Here is an 18,930-nt window from a genome sequence, read left to right as displayed (position 1 = left end):
ACTTTTATTAGTAGTTTTTATTTCTTTCCCTTATGTTTAGTTTTCCTTATTTTCCTGTTTAATTGCACTGTTTGACTGGTTTTCCTTATTCTCCCTTTATTGTACTTTAATTTTCCTTCTTTCACTTCACCCATGTTCCAATAACACACAACTCTTGATTGGGTACTTTCTATTCTGGTTATCCAAATCATATATTTCTTGTCATATTATTGTTGTTCCAGTACTATTGTAAATAATTGTTGTTCCATATAATTGTATGTACTACACAGCAACCCTCCATAATCTTAGCCCACTTCACTTTAATCCTGAGCATTAGTATTGTTGTGGTTAACTCTATTCTCTCTCATACTACATGTACTTTCTGTACTTTAATCTCACTATATGTCATCATCTAAACTTGCATAAGTGCTCTGTTTTCTGGAAGCAGCTCACAATCATCCTTCCCACAAACAAGAGTCTTGTCTCTCTTTCACCTTCTATAAAAAGTGGCTAGCTGGGTGAAATATCACAGTTAACGCTATACACATTCAAAGAATCTCCTATCACTTCTCTACCTGCTGGTACTTTAAATCCCATAAAATACTCTTCTGGTGTCTTAATCCATTTTGCCTACCCCTTGCTACTGGTCACAAACAAGAATAGGTGGGAGCTGCAAACATCAGTATACCTGCTGGAGGAGAAAAAACACCAACAAAGAAACCACCAAAAGGAAAAACCTGAGTACAAGAGCCCACACAAACAGAAGAAAGGGCAAATCTAGAGCACCCAGACAAAGAGGTCAGAGACCACACTACTGAACCTCACAGAATTCATACCATGGAAGTTCACCTTACAAAGACAGCTAGCAAAGTGAAACATTGGGAATCACAGAAAGAAACAAAAAGAGTCACCTAAAATGGGGAGACAAAAAAAAAAGAACATGCAATCAAAAGGAATGGAAGACTACCCACAAACAGAGCTAAATGAAATGGGGGTAACAAACTATCAGATATAGAATTCAAATTAATGGTTATAAAGATGATCAAGGAACTCATAGACAACTACAAGGAACTGAGTGAGAACTACATCAGCATGAAAAAGGACATAGAAATTATAAACAAAAACAAGAATGAAATAAGCAATAAAATCTCAGAAATAAAAAAAAACACATTAGAAGGAATAATTACAAGTAGGCTGGATGAAGCAGAGGATTGAATCAGTGAGTTGGAGGGCAAGGTAGAAAAAAACACCCAGAGAGAACAAGAAAGGGAAAAGAGACTCAGAAAGAATGAACAGTTGTTAAGAGAGCTCTAAGATAACACGAAACATAACAATATCCGTATAATAGGGATACCAGAAGGAGAAGAAGAAGAGCAAGGGATAGAAAACCTGTTTGAAAAAGTAATGATGGAGAACTTCCCTAATTTGATGAGAGAAAAAGTCACAAATCCAGGAAACACAGAGAGTCCCAATCAAGAGGAACCCAAAGAGGCCCACTTCAACACATATCATAATTAAAATGGCAAAATTCAAAGACAAAGAGAGAATCTTACAGGCAGCAAAGAAGAAATAGGAAGTAACATATGAGGGAGCCCTGATAAGGCTAGCAGCTGACTTCTTAATGGAAATTCTCTAAGCCAGAAGAGAATGGCAAGAAATATTCCAAGTAATGAAAGCCAGAGGCCTGCAACCAAGGCTACTTTGCCCAGTAAGGCTATTGATTAAAATGGAAGGCCAAATAAGGAGCTTCCCAGACAAAAGAAGTCTAAAAGAATACACCTCCACCACACTAGCTCTGCAAGAGAGGCTAAAGAGATTGCTTTAAGAAAAGGAAGGAAAAGAGTGAGAGAGAGAAACACAGGTACAAAAATGATAATGAATAAGTACCTATCAATAATAACCTTAAATGTAAATGGATTAAAAGCTCCAATAAAAAGACATAGAGTAGCCTAATGGATAAGAAAGCATGACCCACACATACTCTGCCTAGAAGAGAACCACTTCAGAACAAAAGACCTACACAGACTGAAAATGAAGGGCTGGAAACAACTATTCCAAGCAGTGGTCAGAAAAAAAAGGTGGGGTAGTGATGCTCATATCAGACAAAATAGACTTCCAAAAAAGGGCCATAAAAAGAGACCCAGAAGGTCACTTCATAATACTCAAAGGAATAATCCACCAAGAAGACATAAACATTGTAAATATATATGTACCCAACACAGGATCACCCAGATACCTAAAGAACATCTTGGACTTCAAGAAAGGTATTAACAACACCACAATTACAGTAGGTGATTTCAACACCCCACTGTCAAAAATGGACAGATCTTCCAAACAAAATATCAACAAAAATATTGTGGCATTGAACGATGTCCTAGATGAAATGAACTTAACTGATATATATAGAGCCTTTCATCCCAAAGAAGCTAAATACACATTCTTTGCAAGTACACATGGGACACTTTCAAAGCTAGACCACATGATGGGACACAAAACAAGCCTGAACAAATTCCAGAAAATTGAAATCATATCAAGCATTTCCTACAACTACAAGGAACTGAAACTAGAAATCAACCTCAAGGAAAAAAATAAAAAATGCTCAAAATCATGGAGGTTGAATAGCATGCTATTAAACAATGAATGGGTAAAGAAGGAGATCAAGGAGGAAATAAAAAAAAATTCTGGAAACAAATGAAAGTGAACTCACAACAACACAAAACTTCAGGGGCACAGTGGAGGCAGTCCTGAGAGGGAAGTTCATAGTGATAGAGGCATATCTAAACAAAAACTAGAAACATCTCAAACAAACAACCTAACCTTACACCTACAAGAACGTGAAGAACAACAACAAAGACAGCCCAGAGCAAACAGAAGGAAGGAAATAACTAAGATCAGAGTAGAATTAAATGACATAGAGACTAAAAGCACAATTCTAAGCATCAATGCATCCAGGAGCTGGTTTTTTGAAAAGATAAACAAAATCGACAAGCCTTTAAGCAGGCTCATCAAGAAAAAAAGAGATAGGACCCAAACAAAGACAATCAGAAATGAAAGAGGAGAGATCACAACTGACCGCAGAAATACAAAGGACTGTAGGAAATTACTACAAGGAACTATATACCAAGAAATTTGAAAACCTAGGTGAAATGGACAAATTTCTAGAAAAACATAGTCTTCCAAAACTCAATGAAAAAGAAGCAGAAAGCCTGAACAGACCAATAACAACAAATGAAATTGAAACAGTAATCAAAAAGCTTCTGACACACAAAAGCCCTGGACCAGATGGTTTCACAGGAGAATTCTACAAAGCATTTAAGGAAGAGCTAACCCCTATCTTTCACAGACTATTCCAAAAAATCCAAGAAGGTGAAAGACTCCCAAAGTCTTTTTATGAGGCTAGCATCATCCTAATCCCAAAACTGATAAAGACACAACAAAGGAAGAAAACTTCAGGCCAATATGGCTGATGAACATAGATGCGAAAATCCTCAATGAAATATTGGCAAACAGCATCCAACAATACATTAAAAAGGTCATACACCATGACCAAGTGGGATTCATCCTAGGAATGCAAGGATGGTATGATATTTGCAAATCGATAAATATAATATATCACATAAACAAAAGCAAACACAAAAATCACATGATCATATCAATAGATGCAGAAAAAGTATTTGATAAGGTACAGCACCCATTTATGATAAAAAAAAAACTAAGCAAAGTGGGAATAGAGGGAGCATTCCTCAACATAATAAAGGCCATATATAAGAAACCTACAGCCACCCTGGCTGGCATAGCTCAGTGGATTGTGGGTGGGCTGCGAACCAAAGTGTCACAGGTTCGATTCCCAGTCTGGGTACATGCCTGGGTTGCAGGCTAAAACCCCCAGCAACCGCACATTGATGTTTCTCTCTCTCTCTAACTCTTTCCCTTCCCTCTCTAAAAATAAATTAAAAAATAAGAAACTTACAGCCAACATCATACTCAATGGGCAAAAACTAAAAACTTTCTCACTAAGATCAGAAACAAGACAAGATTGTTCACTTTCACCACTTCTATTCAACATAGTATTGAAAGTCCTTGCCACAGCAATCAGACAAGAAAAGGAAGTAAAAGGCATCCAAATTGGAAAAGAGGAAACAAAACTACCATTGTTTGCAGATGACATGATAGTGTACATAGAAAATCCTATAAACTCCACCAAAAAACTGCTCGACCTAATAAATAAATTTGGCAAAACAGCAGGATACAAAGTCAATATCCAGAAATCAAAAGAATTTTTGTATACCAACAATGAAACATCAGAAACAGAAATCAGGAAAAAAATTGCATTTACTATAACAACATGAAAAATAAAGTACATAGGAATAAATTTAACCAAGGAGGTAAAAGACCTCTACTCAGACAACTACACAACACTGAAGAAAGAAATCAAGGAAGACACAAATAAATGGAAACACATACTCTGCTCATGGATTGGAAGAATTAACATCATCAAAATGTCCATACTACCCAAAGCAGTTCAATGCAATATCTATTAAAGTACCAATGGCATATTTCACAGATATAGAACAAACACTTCAAAAATTTATATGGAACCATAAACAACCCTAAATAGCTGCAGCAATTTTGAGAAAAAAGAGCAAAGTAGGAGGGATCACAATACCTGATATCAAATTGTATTACAAGGCCACTGTAATCAAAACAGCCTGGTACTGGCATAAGAACAGGCATATGGACCAAGGAAACAGAACAGAGAGTCCAGAAATAAACCCAAGTCTCTATGGTCAATTAATACCCAAAAAAGGGGGGAACAGCATAAAATGGAGCGAAAATAGCCTCTTCAACAAATGGTGTTGGGAGAGCTGGACAACTACGTGTAAAAAAATGAAACTTGACCAAAACCTTACACCATACACAAAAATAAATTCAAGATGGATAAAAGATTTAAATATAAGCCATCACACCATTGAAGTCAGAGGAGAACATTGGCAGGAAAATCTCAGATATTCTACACAGAAATATTTTTATTGATGTGTCCCCTAGAGCCAGAGGCATAAAGGAAAGAATAAGCAAATGGGACCTCATCAAAATAAAGAGCTTCAGCATGGCTAATGAAAACAGCATTAAAATGAAAAGAGAACCAACCATATGGGAAAACATATTTGCCAATGTTAACTGAGACGAGGGTTTGATCTCCAAAATACACAAAGAACTCACATGACTCCACTTTATGAAGACAAGGAACCCAATTAAAAAATGGGCAAAGGGCTTGAATAGACACTTCTCCAAGGAGGACATACAGAAGATCTAGAGACATATGAAAAGATGCTTAGTATTGCTAGCCATCAGAGAGATGCAACTTAAAACCACAATGAGATACCACTTCACACTACTGAGAATGGCCATCATAAACAAAGCTACAAACAACAAATGTTGGAGAGGTTGTGGAGAAAAGGGAACCCTAGTGCACTGTTGGTGGGATTGCAGACTGGTGTAATCACTATGGAAAACAGTATGGTATTTCCTCAGAAAACTAAAAATGGAATTGCCTTTTGACCTGGCAATTCCGCTGCTAGGATTATACCCTAAGAATCCTGAAACACCTATCCAAAAGGACCTATGCACCCTAATGTTTATAGCAGCATAATTTACAATAGCCAAGTGCTGGAAGCAATCTAAGTTCCCATAAGTAAATTAATGGATCACAAAACAATGGTACATTTACACAATGGAACAGTACTCAGCAGAAAGAAAGAAGGAGCTCCTACCCTCTGTGACAGCATAGATGGAACTGGAGAGGATTGTGCTAAGTGAAATAAGCCAGGTGGTGAAGGACGAATACCATATGATCTCACCTTTAACAGGAACGTAATCAACAAAATGACCACGTAAGCAAAGTGTAGCCAAAGACATTGAAATTGAGAACAGGCTGACAGTGTCCAGAGGGGAGAGGGGAGGGGATAATGAGGGAAAAGGGTGAAGCGTTTACAGGAACAATTATAAAGGACATATGGACAATAACAAGGGAGGGGTGGAAACAGGGCAGGGGGGTAGGGAAGGCTGGTGTGGTAGGGAGTGGTGAAGGGAAAAGGAAGAAAACTGTACATGAACAACACTAAAAAATGTTTTAAAATAATAAAAATAAATAAAATTTAAAAATAAATAAAACTGTGAAAAAAAAGCTGACAACCATATGATTTCACTCATATGCCAGATATAAAACAGAAACTTATAGACACAGACAGACAATGGGATGGTCGGTAGCATAAGGAAGGAGGTAGGGATGTAATAAAGGTTAAAGGGGGCCAAATATATGAATGAAAGATGATTTGACTTTGTGTGGTGGGCACCCCAATGTATTATGTATTATTGAAACATACACCTAAAACTCATTATGACCCTATAAACCAATGTCACCCCGATAAATTTGAATAAAAATACAAATGGGGGTTGCACAATTTAAAAAATCTGAATGTATTCAATGCTCATAAACTGGGCCACAAGCCTGCACTGTGGACAGATAAAGCAGTTACAGGAATTCAGTGATGGGCAAGAGCTCTGAATTCATCCTCTTTCTAAACCAAGCATCCCAGCAAACTGCAAATTTTCTTGTGCTTCAAAAAATTTAAATCCAATGTAATATGCTATTTAGTAAGACACTGGTTTGAATTTTAAAAATAATTTTACTTGAAGTTATTTTAAACTCACTTTCTTCACATTTTAGCCAAGTTATTTTTAGATTATTCAGCATGAAACTTAAAATGCTGCTCTCACTTTTCATGAACAACTTCAGTTTTCAGAGAACCTTTCCTTCTATCATTTTATTTGATTGCTACAGTAAGTCCACAAAATGAGCAGAGCTGATATCATTTATCATTTCACAGACGCGGGGAGCATTAAGGACCATAAAAGCAAAGTGGTTTTCTGTAACTTACAGTAAATAAAATACTCATAACAGAGTTGTGATTAGAACTCACAACTCCTGAGTTTTCTTTTGATTCTCGCTCTGCCACACACATAGTTTCCCATGTGTCTCCTCACTTGGCATCCACTGGCATCCACTGATGTCACTGTCCTAAAAGGGATATTTTGCTTTAGTATCACTCCAAAGTTTACACTTTGAAGAAGCTCACTCTTTTAGATCTTTTTAAGATTAATTTCTTAAACTTGAAAAAACCTGCACAGGAAATAGACTCTTTACAAAGAAAATAAATTTTCATTGGTCTTCCAATAATGACATGCTATTTAAAATATGCACAAATAAAAAAAATAAAATTTTGTTTAGTAAAATATACCAAATAAAATATAGCAAATATACCAAATAAAATATACCAATAAGATGTGTTAGCAATCCCTAATTCCAGAGCTCTTAGAATTCTTAGGGCTAAAAATGTGAAGAAAGTGAGTTTAAAATAACTGTAAAACTAAAACAAGTTTATAAGTTAAACATAAGCTACATCACAAAATCAGTAATATCCAAATAAATAAATTGAATAAAAAGCATTACAAATATATTATGTGCAATATCTTCAGGGTTTGGTCTGTCTGTCCATTTTAATAAGCTACATGCCATGACTCAGTTCTCCACCACTCATCCCATTTAAAATGGTGAACAAATTTGTTTGCCTCCTGGTTATCTATTGCTGCATAATAAATGAGCCCAAAAGTTAGTGATGTAAAATAACATTTTATTTCATGGATCAATATTTTCATGGATCAATATTTCATGGATGACAAACTCAGAAAATATATGGCTGTGTAGCTTGTTTTGGGGGAGCAGCTGTTGGAATGGCTGGGGCTTAAAGATTCACTTCTAAGATGGTCTCTTTACTCCTGTGTCTGTTGTTTTGGTGCTCTTTGGCTTATTTCTCTTCTCACAGGATATCAGCCTGTCTATCTGGAGCTAGTAGCAGGGTATTCTCAGGGTAGTCACACTTCCTACATGGCAGTTGGGTCCCAAGAAGCAAGAGTGGAAGCCACCAGGTCAGGTAAAAGCTATACCCAGAACTGGCACAGCATCATTCCTGTCACTTTCTACTGGACCAAAAATCACAAGCTTGCTCAAGTTGAAGACAGTGAGAAATAGACTCTACTTATTGATAGAGGAAGGGCATTAGGTCGCATTGAAGAACAGCACACATGATGGGAGATGCCAGTTTAACCATCTTAGTAAAACACAAATGCTCCAGTTTGGCACAAATGCTCTGTCCTTTTTCATTAGCCAGAGATTGACTGCATGGTAGTAACTGCTTCTAACATAATTACAAAAATGAGTGCTGAGCTTATGACAAATTCTCAGTCCCAAGAATTACCCATAAAATAGAACATGGTTTTATTCATATTTTTATTGTTTTGAATAAAAAATATACTGTGTAAGGGACTTATATTATTCCCCATATCCAGTTGGCCTCCCCTTCCTGAGAAAGTGGGAGCAGTGCACTTCTCAGCTTCTTCACATTGAGATATGTATTGTGTCTCTTTCTGGCCAATAGATGGTGAGAAGTGATATGTGTCATTTCTAAGATAAGGAATTTAAAAGTTGGTTGAGGTTATCATGCCTCCTCCTTCTCTTTCTCTTCCAGTGTCCTGAAACCCAAATGTTAGGAGGTATCTCAAGATGGCAGACACTTTAACGACATCAATTACTGAAAGATTATTAATCAGAGCCTCTACCAATGAAGCTGTGCTGGACAAGTAGCACGAGTAAACAACAAACATTTGTGTATTAAACCATTGGGATTTGGGGGTTAATTTGTTACTGACACATAGCCTTAATTAGTATTTTTATTCTTAATTAGTATTTTTTGCTATTCACAACATTCTGGTAGGAAATGCAAGAATCCCAATATCACACAGTTTGAGGAACACTGTTTTAATTCACACTAAAACTTTTCATGGTGTATAGGAAGCCAAGGAGAATAAGTAGAGAACTAAGTAGGAGAAAATGCAAAAGAAGTAGATGATAGCATGATCTTTCCTTCTCTGGCAAAAGTTATAACATATTTGTGAAACTAATATGTACTTTCAAAGATGAAGACACCCTTCTAGCTTTGAAGTCTTAGGCATTTATTTGTAGATATTTGTACTTTTACTATGATTCTATAATAGAGATTAAAAATTAAGGCAACTTATCAAAAATGAGAAGGGAATCAACTTTATGAGAGAACATATTTGCCAATGATACATCAGACAAGGGTTAAATTTCCAAGATATATAAAGAACTCATATGACTCCACACCAAGAAGACAAACAACCCAATTAAAAATGGGCAAAGGACCTGAATAGACACTTCTCCAAGGAGGACATACAGATGATCCATAGACATATGAAAAGATGCTCAATGTCACTAGCAATCAGAGAAATGCAAGTTGAAACCACAATGAGATACCACCTCACACCTGTCAGAATGGCTATCAATAATAAATTAACAAACAACAGGTACTGGCCAGGATGTGGAGAAAAGGGAACCCGAGTACACTGTTGGTGGGGATGCAGATTGGTGCCCACTGTGGAAAACTGTATGACGTTTCCTAAAAAATCTAAGAATGGAGCTGTCCTTTGATCCAGTGATTCCACTGCTGGGAATATACCCTGAGAATTCTGAAACACCAATTCAAAAGAACTTATACACCCTTATGTTCATAGCAGCACTATTTACAATAGCCAGGTGTTGGAAACAGCTTAAGTGCCCATCAGTAGATGAGTGGAGTAAAAAACTGTGGTACATTTACACAATGGAATTCTATGCAGCACAAAGAAAGAGGAATTCCTACCTTCTGTGACAGCATGGATAGAACTGGAGAGTATTATGCTAAGTGAAATAAGCCAGGCAGTAAAGACAAATACCATATGAACTCATTTATAAGAGAAATCTAATGAACAAAATAAACTAATGAGCAAAACAGAACAAGGGACATGGAAACAGGGAACAGACTAACTGCTTCCAGGGGAAAGAGGGGAATGGTGGAAAGAAGGGGAAAGGATTAGTAAAAAAATATGTATGAATGACCCATGGACATGGATAATGGTGTGGGGGAGGGCTGTGGAAGTGGGTGTGGGCTGGACAGAGGAGGGCATGGGAGAAAATAAGGACAATGGTAATAGAATAAACAAGAATAAAAAAATTAAGGCAACTTATTTACAGATGTTTGGAGTTTTGTTGTTATTTAATGCTAGAGATGGTAAAATAAAGGCAATTAGTGAATATTAAGTGACTTGCCTGTTACATGAGTAAGTGGTAGAGAAATCTTTTGAGTGCTCTAATATAAGTCTAATGATAGGTTATAGTTTAGCCATGGGGAATATGATTCTTAGCCAAATTAGTCTATTTCTGGGATGTCTTGACCTACTTATTTAAAAGGAATCTCATAATTAGAATTGATGATTATTCATTGATTTTGGTTCTTTGATTAAAATTTTTCTTGATTAAACATCAACCAGTTGCAGATGTATGGATAAATTATCAACTGAATTCAAATTATTTCAAAAGACTGGATTGAAAACTGGCTGGTCTGGTGATTTTGGTTGTGTAAATGGCTGACTTAGATTGCTCTATGGCAAAAAAAAACTGATTGCTGAGAGAACAGTGTACATAAACAAATCAACTAGATTCAGAGTGATGCAGTTAAGCCATACAAACCCAGTCTTCAAATAGCCTCCCTCATGAGACACTGTTTTTCATTTAACCTGAATGATGTTCTGTGGATTTTTGCTGCTTTATATCTTCCTTTCAATATGGCATCAGTGTGAGATACTCTTTAAAAATCTATATTAATAGATTTTTATCATTCTGGACAAAGGGCTCTGATATTTATCATTTTTTCTGTCTTATTCAACCTTTATATTAAGAACTGGTTGATGATATTGATCAAAATCACAGATGACAGGAACCTAAAGGAGACTGAATTGGGATCCAATAAAATCTTGACATGTAAAAATGGACTCTATCAAGATAAAAAATTAAAAAATTAAACCTAAGTCCTAACTTTAGGACCAATATCCCAATCCTCCAAGGATAGATTGATTCACAGAATATTTGAGAAGAACCTAAAAGTTTTGACTAGTTGTAGGGATAGTATATGTCAAAAATAAGATATTTGGTTTTTAAAAAAGGCTAAAGTGACCCTATGGTACATTAATAAATTAGCTTGCAAAACATGAGGAACTCTGACATCATTAGACTGTAGCTGGATTGTGTGTTTAATTTTCTCAATGTTCAGAGAGATCATAAAACACAGGAAATGAGTACCAAGTTCAATTCAGATATCTGAAAGAACTAAGAATGTTTACTCTGAAGAAAGTCTAGGGGGCATGATAACTATCTTTAAATGTTTGAAAGGTTCTCACATGGAAGATAAATTCATTTAGTCCCAGAAAGCAGAACCTGGATTGTGGACCAATACTTTAAAGAAGTAGGTTTGGAACTGCCTTAAGGAAGAACTTTTACGTGGACTACTTTGGCGAATAGTGAAGTCAGGGGCTAGTAACAGAGGTGTCTTGCCAGATACTGGGTCATCCTGTCTTGAGAGGTATTAGAGCAGGGATTGCAAAATGGCCTTCCATGGACAAATTTGTTCTTTTGATACATTTTCTTCAGCTTTCTAGTGTTAAAATTTTTCAACTTAGTCACTAATTTTAAAAGCCCAAAGATTTTGTACAAGGTTGATATTTTCTGATTTTTTTGAAAATTGGGAAATCTGACAACCATGGGGTCCATTTTGGTGAGGTAACAATCAGCTGAGTAAGATAATTTACTCTCTCCTTCTGACAGGGTATGTGTTCTGTGGTTCTGCACAGTCCTCACTACTCTCTGTTCTATTTCTCACTTGGCGGAAGAAGATAATGTCATTTGTCCTCTTGCTTGAGTTTCTGCTTTGCTTACACCCAGCCCACTTCAATTTGTAACTTATTTGCCAGGCCTCTCTAGGCATTCAGTGTGTGATCCTGGTTGTACACACTGATTGACTGGGTTGGAAAATAGGACTTATTTAGAAATCACTGGTTTTCAAACTTTATTTATATTTTTTAGTTGAAATACCTCTACTCCTCAATATCCACCTTACCAAATGGAATCTTAGGCCAAACTTCAATTTTCGAAACATGATAGAGCCGCTATTACATTTAAAGTGGATGGACAACCTCTATCTCATCGTCTAAAATTTCCCTTGAGGCAAGAAATAAAATTTAGGCCTCTGATGAACTAGTTTAAACAACACAGGATTTGAAATTCTCTTCCAAAAGATGAGATGAGATAAGGTATATTCTAGTTCTTGCAAACACTTTGGAATATTGGCCTAAAGAAAAAAACCATTTCCCAGATGAAGATAAAGATATGCAAAGTAAGGATCACAAACTAGTGATCCTTTCTGGGTTTTAGTCATGGCTTTGACATTAAGCAGTTGGAAGGACTTCAGCTTGCCCCTGGAATATCAGATATCAAGACAGGAATGGGCATTTTGGAGACTAAATAGTTTATACTCTCACTGTATAGATGAGAAAACTAAAGACTTGAGAGGTAAACTGGTTCATTCAAAGAAATATGGCTAATTGGTATCAGAGCTAGTATTAGAACCCAAGAATGACCTGGAGTTATACTCTCTCCAGCAGGCTTCTTTTGTCCTAGGTATATAATTGCTTTGCTTTCCTTCTGTTCTCTGGGAGGGCTTTCCTTTGTCATTTTTCTGAGGTGTCTTTGCAAACTAACATCCATTACACAATTTTTTAAATGTGGGGTGGGATGTTCCTCCCTTTCAAGTGGAATATAATACCCCGAATTGCTTTGTCTTACTTATTTTCTCTCAGGCAATGAGTACTTTATTGCTAACTAGGACATTCTTGCCACAGAGAAGATGAAAAACATAACATTTTTGGTACAGATAATGGGAAACCAATGAAACAAATTCCAGCATTTGGGTTGTTATTCAGACATGAATCTCTTTGTCTAATCGCTTTTCACTTTCCAGACCTGGCTTCGCTCCTATTTTCTTCAACTTACAAGGGCTCAAAACTACTGAAAGTGATAAGAATTCAATTTTGCTCATTTTCAAGATTCCTTTGGTTTGGGTTTAAGAGCATGAAATCTATTTATAGATGGTGATATGATCACAAACATGTCAATGGACATCATAAAGGAAAATGGGTAAATCAATTAAAAAATACCTGAAGATAGTTTTTTTAAATATAGTAATCTCTCTTTTTTAAAGGTTTTATTTATTTATTTTTAGAGTGGGAAGGGAGGGAGAAAGAGGGAGAGAGAGAAACATCAATGTGCGGTTGCTGGGGGAAATGGCCTGCAACCCAGGTATATGCCCTGACTGGGAATCGAACCTGTGATGCTTTGGTTCACAGCCCATGCTCAATCCACTGAGCTATGCCAGCCAGAGCAGTTGTTTTTTCTTTTTTTAAAGAGTGGTTTCAAAAAAAAGTCTTTCTGAGGTATATCCAATTCTAAATCTAACTTTGCTCACAGAAACATCATCTTAGGAAAATTCAGTAGTTGATAGACATACCTATTTTAACCATTTATTTATGTCATCATTAAGGAACATTGATAGTCTCCTTCAGCTAAGCATTGAATAACTTGCACTTTAGAGCAATGGCTTACCGAGTGAGAAATTATTTCACAGATAGATTTTAAATCTTAACAGGAAATTAATTTAAGAACTCTATCTTCCTGAAATCCATGAAAATGTGATCAGGATTGAATCAACACAGCTTGCACTTTTATTTTTCTTACTTGGAGATTGAGGTTCTTTCCTTTGGTTTACAGTCAAACTTTGTCTTTCTCTTGACTTTTGTAGTCTTTTACAATTAAATACAATAAAGTACTGAACTCAGATTCTCTTCTTGCTATGTCAGACAGAGGCTGTTTCCCAGTAACTTTGTCTAGCAGCTCCCAGAACCATGTCTTGTCTCTGAGACATTGCCTCATTGGACTTGAGGCCTTGAGAGCTTGATTCTCATCCATTCTGAGTCGAATGTAACCCCCTGATTTAAAGCACAACACCTTGCCCAAACACAGCAGTGTCCAGCTGAGATATAATTTATGCAACTATTTTTATTTCATGTGTTCATGTGTGCTCTGTGAATTCCAATAGTCATTGAGGAAAAGTAGATTAAACAGAGAAAAACTGAAGAAACATATTTTATGGATATCTCTAAGTGCTTCTAGTAAGAAATAATTATAGGGATGGCCAAGTTACTTTGGTAAAATGTGAATGAGGAAGGGCATATTGACTAGATCAGTTTTTGCTTGACTTCTGATGCTCTTCCTACATTATTTGTCACTTCCCTGTCTCCTTTGCTGGTCCGTAGTCATCCTCCAGATTTCTAAATGTTAGGATACCCTAGGACTCAGTTTTACGCAGTCTTGTCTTTTCTATTGACACTAATTTCTTAGATGATTTCAATTAGCCTCATGGCACTGAATGCTATCAATACGAATGATTCCAAGAGTGTATCCTAGTTCCTGAAGTTCATTTGCTCATTTTACCTCTCCAGTTAGATAGTCAATGCAAATCTCAAATGTTAATATGCTTAAAATTAAACTCTTCATTTCCTACTCACTCCTCATTAACTCGCCTCTCCCCCTATTTGGCCCATCTATAGAAATACTAGCTCCATGCTGTAGTAACTTAGACCAACAAATTTAGGGGTCACCTTTGCCCTTTCTGTTTCTCTCTCATTCCTTATCTAACCCATCTGCCAGTGAATCAGCAAAATTTGAAGGCTGTATCATCACAGTGTATTCTCAAGTCTGACTTGTGTCTTACTACTTCCACCAACTTCTACCCTGGCCTAAGCCTATGTCTTTTGGAATGTTGCAGCCACCTTGCACTAATCTCCCTGGTTTCTAGTTGTGTCCCCACACCCACCCCACGATCTATTTTTCACCCCAAAGCAGAGAAATCCTATCTCATTCAGGACTGACCTACAGTCCTTATTCTGACTTATAATGTCCTCCATGGTTTTACTCTCTTACTCCTCTCTGACCTCATGTCTTTCCTGTCCTTCCCAGTTCACATCTCTCCAGCCATTCTTGCACTTCCCAAAACACATCAAGTGTACCCTGGACATCAGGTCTTGACCCTTGCTGGTTCCTCTGCTAGAAATGTACTTTCTGCAGATAGCCATAGAGATACCTTCCTTACCTCCTTCAGGTCTATATTTAAATGTCACCTTATCAGAGTAACTAAACCTGGATACTTTTTATAAAATAGAAACTCCTCTCTATTGGCAGTCTTCCTCACACTTTGCTCTATTCATCCTCACAGCACTTTCACCATCAGTTTTTCAATTGCTTTATTTATCTGGGTTTGTCTCTGTTTTTTATCTCCACTAATACATAAGCTTCATGGCATGAGGACTTTGGTTTCCTGTTGTGTTCTAGTACCTAGAACAGTACTTAACATCTAGTTGAACTCAGTAAATACTGAATGACTATATGGTTTGCTAGCAAGCAACTAGATAATGGAGTTACACAAGAGTGGATAAAAGTAGTTTTATAACTGTTTGTATGGAAATAATACACATAAATAATAATGTAACTTGTGTTTTACATACTCATACATGTGAACCTCCTACTTTGCCAACCCCTTTATTATGAGTTTAATAAGCATACACAAAATGTTCACTTTTAGAAGATATAATAGAGGACATTTAGATATTTAAAGATATTTCCTTTTGTATCTTGGGGTAGATTGGGGAAGAAACCAAGTAAGGAGAAAATTTGCCATACAAACATTAAGATTTTAGGAAGTCTCAAGAGTCTGCTAACGTATCATTTGAAAGTCTTCATGTTGTGGATTATAAAAATGGTACAGAGCCACTTTCTTCTCTCTCTGTTGCTTTTTTCTGAACTAGTGAGGCAGGAGATAGTCAGGAAGGAGGAAACTTCAGAGGTGCCCCAGGGCTAAGATAAAGGATACCCATACAGGACAGAAACCCTATTCTAAGACCAGTTGTTCCCGCTTTCTGGAAAAGTGCTGAATCACGGTGACTCATGAATGTACCTATGCAGAAGATGCTACATGACTCCTGCTTCATTATGATGGCATTGTAATAAATTAACATTGTGTGACCCCCTTCTCTGATGGCTAATCAAGGAAAATCATGGGAGACCACATACACAGCAGCTTTAAAGTAATACAACTACTTGTACATGCACAAGAAAAGCCCACCAAAAGTAGCCAGGAAATATCTGCCCTATAAGAATAGAATACCTCCAGCCGCTGAGGTCAGTCTCTACTTGGAATTGGCCTGCTCCCATGTTCTGTGGAGTGTACTATCAATAAGTCTGCTCTCTCTCTTTCTACTATAAACTCTGTGTGTTCAGTTCAATTCTTTGTCTGCAATCACCAAGAACCTGGTTACCTGTGCTTACCTGTGACACTAGGACTTGTTAGAATTCTCCTAAAGGAATTTAAAGCTCCTAAGAGATCTTTGGGCTTGCTAAAATGGTGTCTCCCAGAATATTCCCTTTCTTTTTTACTCAGCATGGCAGCATGAACAGTAGTAATTATTTAAAAATGTGCTCAAAACATCTAGAAAAAGTCAGGCAGACTCATTAGCAGCTTTCTCTGTGACTTCTGAATTCATAGTAAATAATTCTCCCCTGTTCCCCACAAATAGTTAATTATAACACTAGCAGCAGCTCTTTGAGGCAGGAAGCCAGGCACATCTGCATCCTCATTGGAGATACTGAAAGTCACTCCCTTTTGCATAATAAGAGCAGCAGATTAGAGCCAATTAGCTTTTCCCACAGGTTGGAGTATTACTGAAGGCACCTGGCTCCTGCTTCTTCCTGCAGCACATTTCTCCTTCCTGTAGTGCTGTCAATTCACTCTCAGAATGTCTAATATCCCATGGAAAGTTTACACCTACTGAGCCTACCTCTTCATGAGGTATCTAGCAAATGAATTTGGTCACCAGCTGAGAAACTAAGTCAGAATCTGCTCCACATGGGTCTCTTGGCTTCACAATTAGGGCTAAAAGCATGGTCAGGTTTACGTGCTTACAAATTCATGTTTCCTTCTGATCTAAATGCAATCCCTGGAGGAAGGCAGTGAGGAGAAGCTGGTTGCCTAGAGAGAGTTGCTGACCCTGGAAGACATGCAAACTCAAGGCTTAGGGCAGAATTTAGACCCCAATGGCCTTTAGACCTGGTGTTCTTTTCACATCACAAGGTAAAAGGGACCTTGCAGACATAATTAAGGTCAATTATCTGCTGACTTTAAGAGAAGGTGATTATGCTAGGTTATCTTGGTGGGCCCAGTGAAGTCATGTGAACCCTTAAGCAGAAACAGAAGCAGAGAAATCTAGTGTGCAGGAAGGATTTGAAGGAGTCACATGAGATAGCACTGTTCTCAATCATGTGTGCAAATAGCATTCTTCAATATCTTTTTACATGCAACACCCTATCTTGGAGTCTTTTTCCAGGAAATCCAAGCCACCCTTTATTTGGTTTCCTCATTTCCCTTTCTCATTTCACTCTTCCTTTTGTTTTTCCTAGGATTGACCTCCTAAATAAATGATCATCTTCCAAGTCCTTGTCTCAGGGTTTGCTTCTTCCAGAAACCAAAACTAAAACTGCAATGTTTAGAAATGTTTAGAAAACTGCAGTGTTTAAAACTGCAACAGAAACACATAGCATCCTGGAGTGATCCTATCTGTTCTCTTTCTATTCAGTGGTCTGGTTACTGCAGAAATGTCATGAGCACAATCATCGAAGGACTGCATCCTTGCTTTCTCCTCACTCATGTGCTGAGGGTCACTATCTAGCTGGTTGGGAATGGAGGGGTGTGAGCCCAAGTGCCTTCCTAATGTATTTCATGGTATGTGTCATCATTTGCATTTACACTTTTTTTTTTGTAAATTATCTTTCCTCTTGGAGTCTGAAACACACAGCACATTCTAAAAGTGTGTGTTTACTGCTTACAGATTCTGAGGAAATAAGTTGGAGAGGGACAAGGAGGGAAAACCAAAGGAAAGGAGGAAAGTGCCTAACTTTGCTCTATGCTCCTTTGGGAGTTATTTGCCCATTTAAGGTAGTCCGTGTTTTTATATGTATAGAAAATTGAGCCATTTACAGACTAGGAAATCTCCAGGTCACTGAACGAATCCCATGGTTCAGATTACATTGAGACAATTACTGGGAGGTGCGTGGGGAAAAGGGCAACATTGATAGTGAAGCTGGAACTTATACACGTTCTACCAATTAACTTTTTAATTTAAATATTTTTCCTATGCTCCTCTCTGTCCTTGTCTGTCTTCTTTATTATCTAGCTTCAATATCACTTTAATTCAGTTTCATACACCCCTCGTTTGCTTATTTTTCTGTTTGGAGTGGACATGGTAGAGGAGAACATGAACACTTGTTAGCCAAAGGGGAGGGTGGTGGGGTGGGGCAGGTGTCTCTTACAAACTCTGGCTAATCATAGTTCAGTATCTCAAAACTTCAAACTTCATCATTTTAGAGTTAATAAATATGAAGATAAAAACCCTATTCTTTGCTATAAATTTTATTAAAAGGTACTAAAACTTTCTAATTTTTATTTTTTTAAGATTTTATTTATGTATTTTTGAGAGAAGGGAAGGGGGGTAGAAAGAGAGAGAGGGAAATATCAATGTGTGGTTGCTTCTTGTGTAGACCCTACTGGGGACTTGGCCTGCAACCCAGGCATGTGCCATCGCCTGGGAATAGAACCAGTGAACCTTTAATCCATAGGCTGACACTGAACCACTGAGCCACACAAGCCAGGGCTCTAATTTCTATTTTCACCCAGCCCACAAACTGAGAGGTTATCATGCATTCCCTGTGATGGTAAAGAGGAGACACCCCAAATTCTATTAGTTATCCACTAAAAAAAGGCTTGGTTAACACCCCTGCCCCCACAAAAGAAAACTGGAGGAAGACATTTTTCTCCATGATATATTCTATTTGAAAGTAGA

The 18,930-nt window shown here is 37.2% G+C and overlaps 1 protein-coding gene across 1 annotated transcript in view; it reads right to left on the bottom strand.

Moving 5' to 3' along the window:
• Positions 1-18,930, bottom strand: part of PCSK2 (proprotein convertase subtilisin/kexin type 2) — a 359,378-nt gene that overhangs the window by 234,675 nt on the left and 105,773 nt on the right. The gene's annotated exons all lie outside the window — the stretch shown is intronic.

This window comes from Phyllostomus hastatus, unplaced genomic scaffold, assembly GCF_019186645.2.
Source record: "Phyllostomus hastatus isolate PE091 unplaced genomic scaffold, TTU_PhHast_1.1 phas_contig_17, whole genome shotgun sequence".
Lineage (NCBI taxonomy): Eukaryota > Metazoa > Chordata > Mammalia > Chiroptera > Phyllostomidae > Phyllostomus > Phyllostomus hastatus.
Note: the sequence above shows the minus strand (reverse complement) of the source record. Positions and strands in the feature narration are given on the sequence as shown.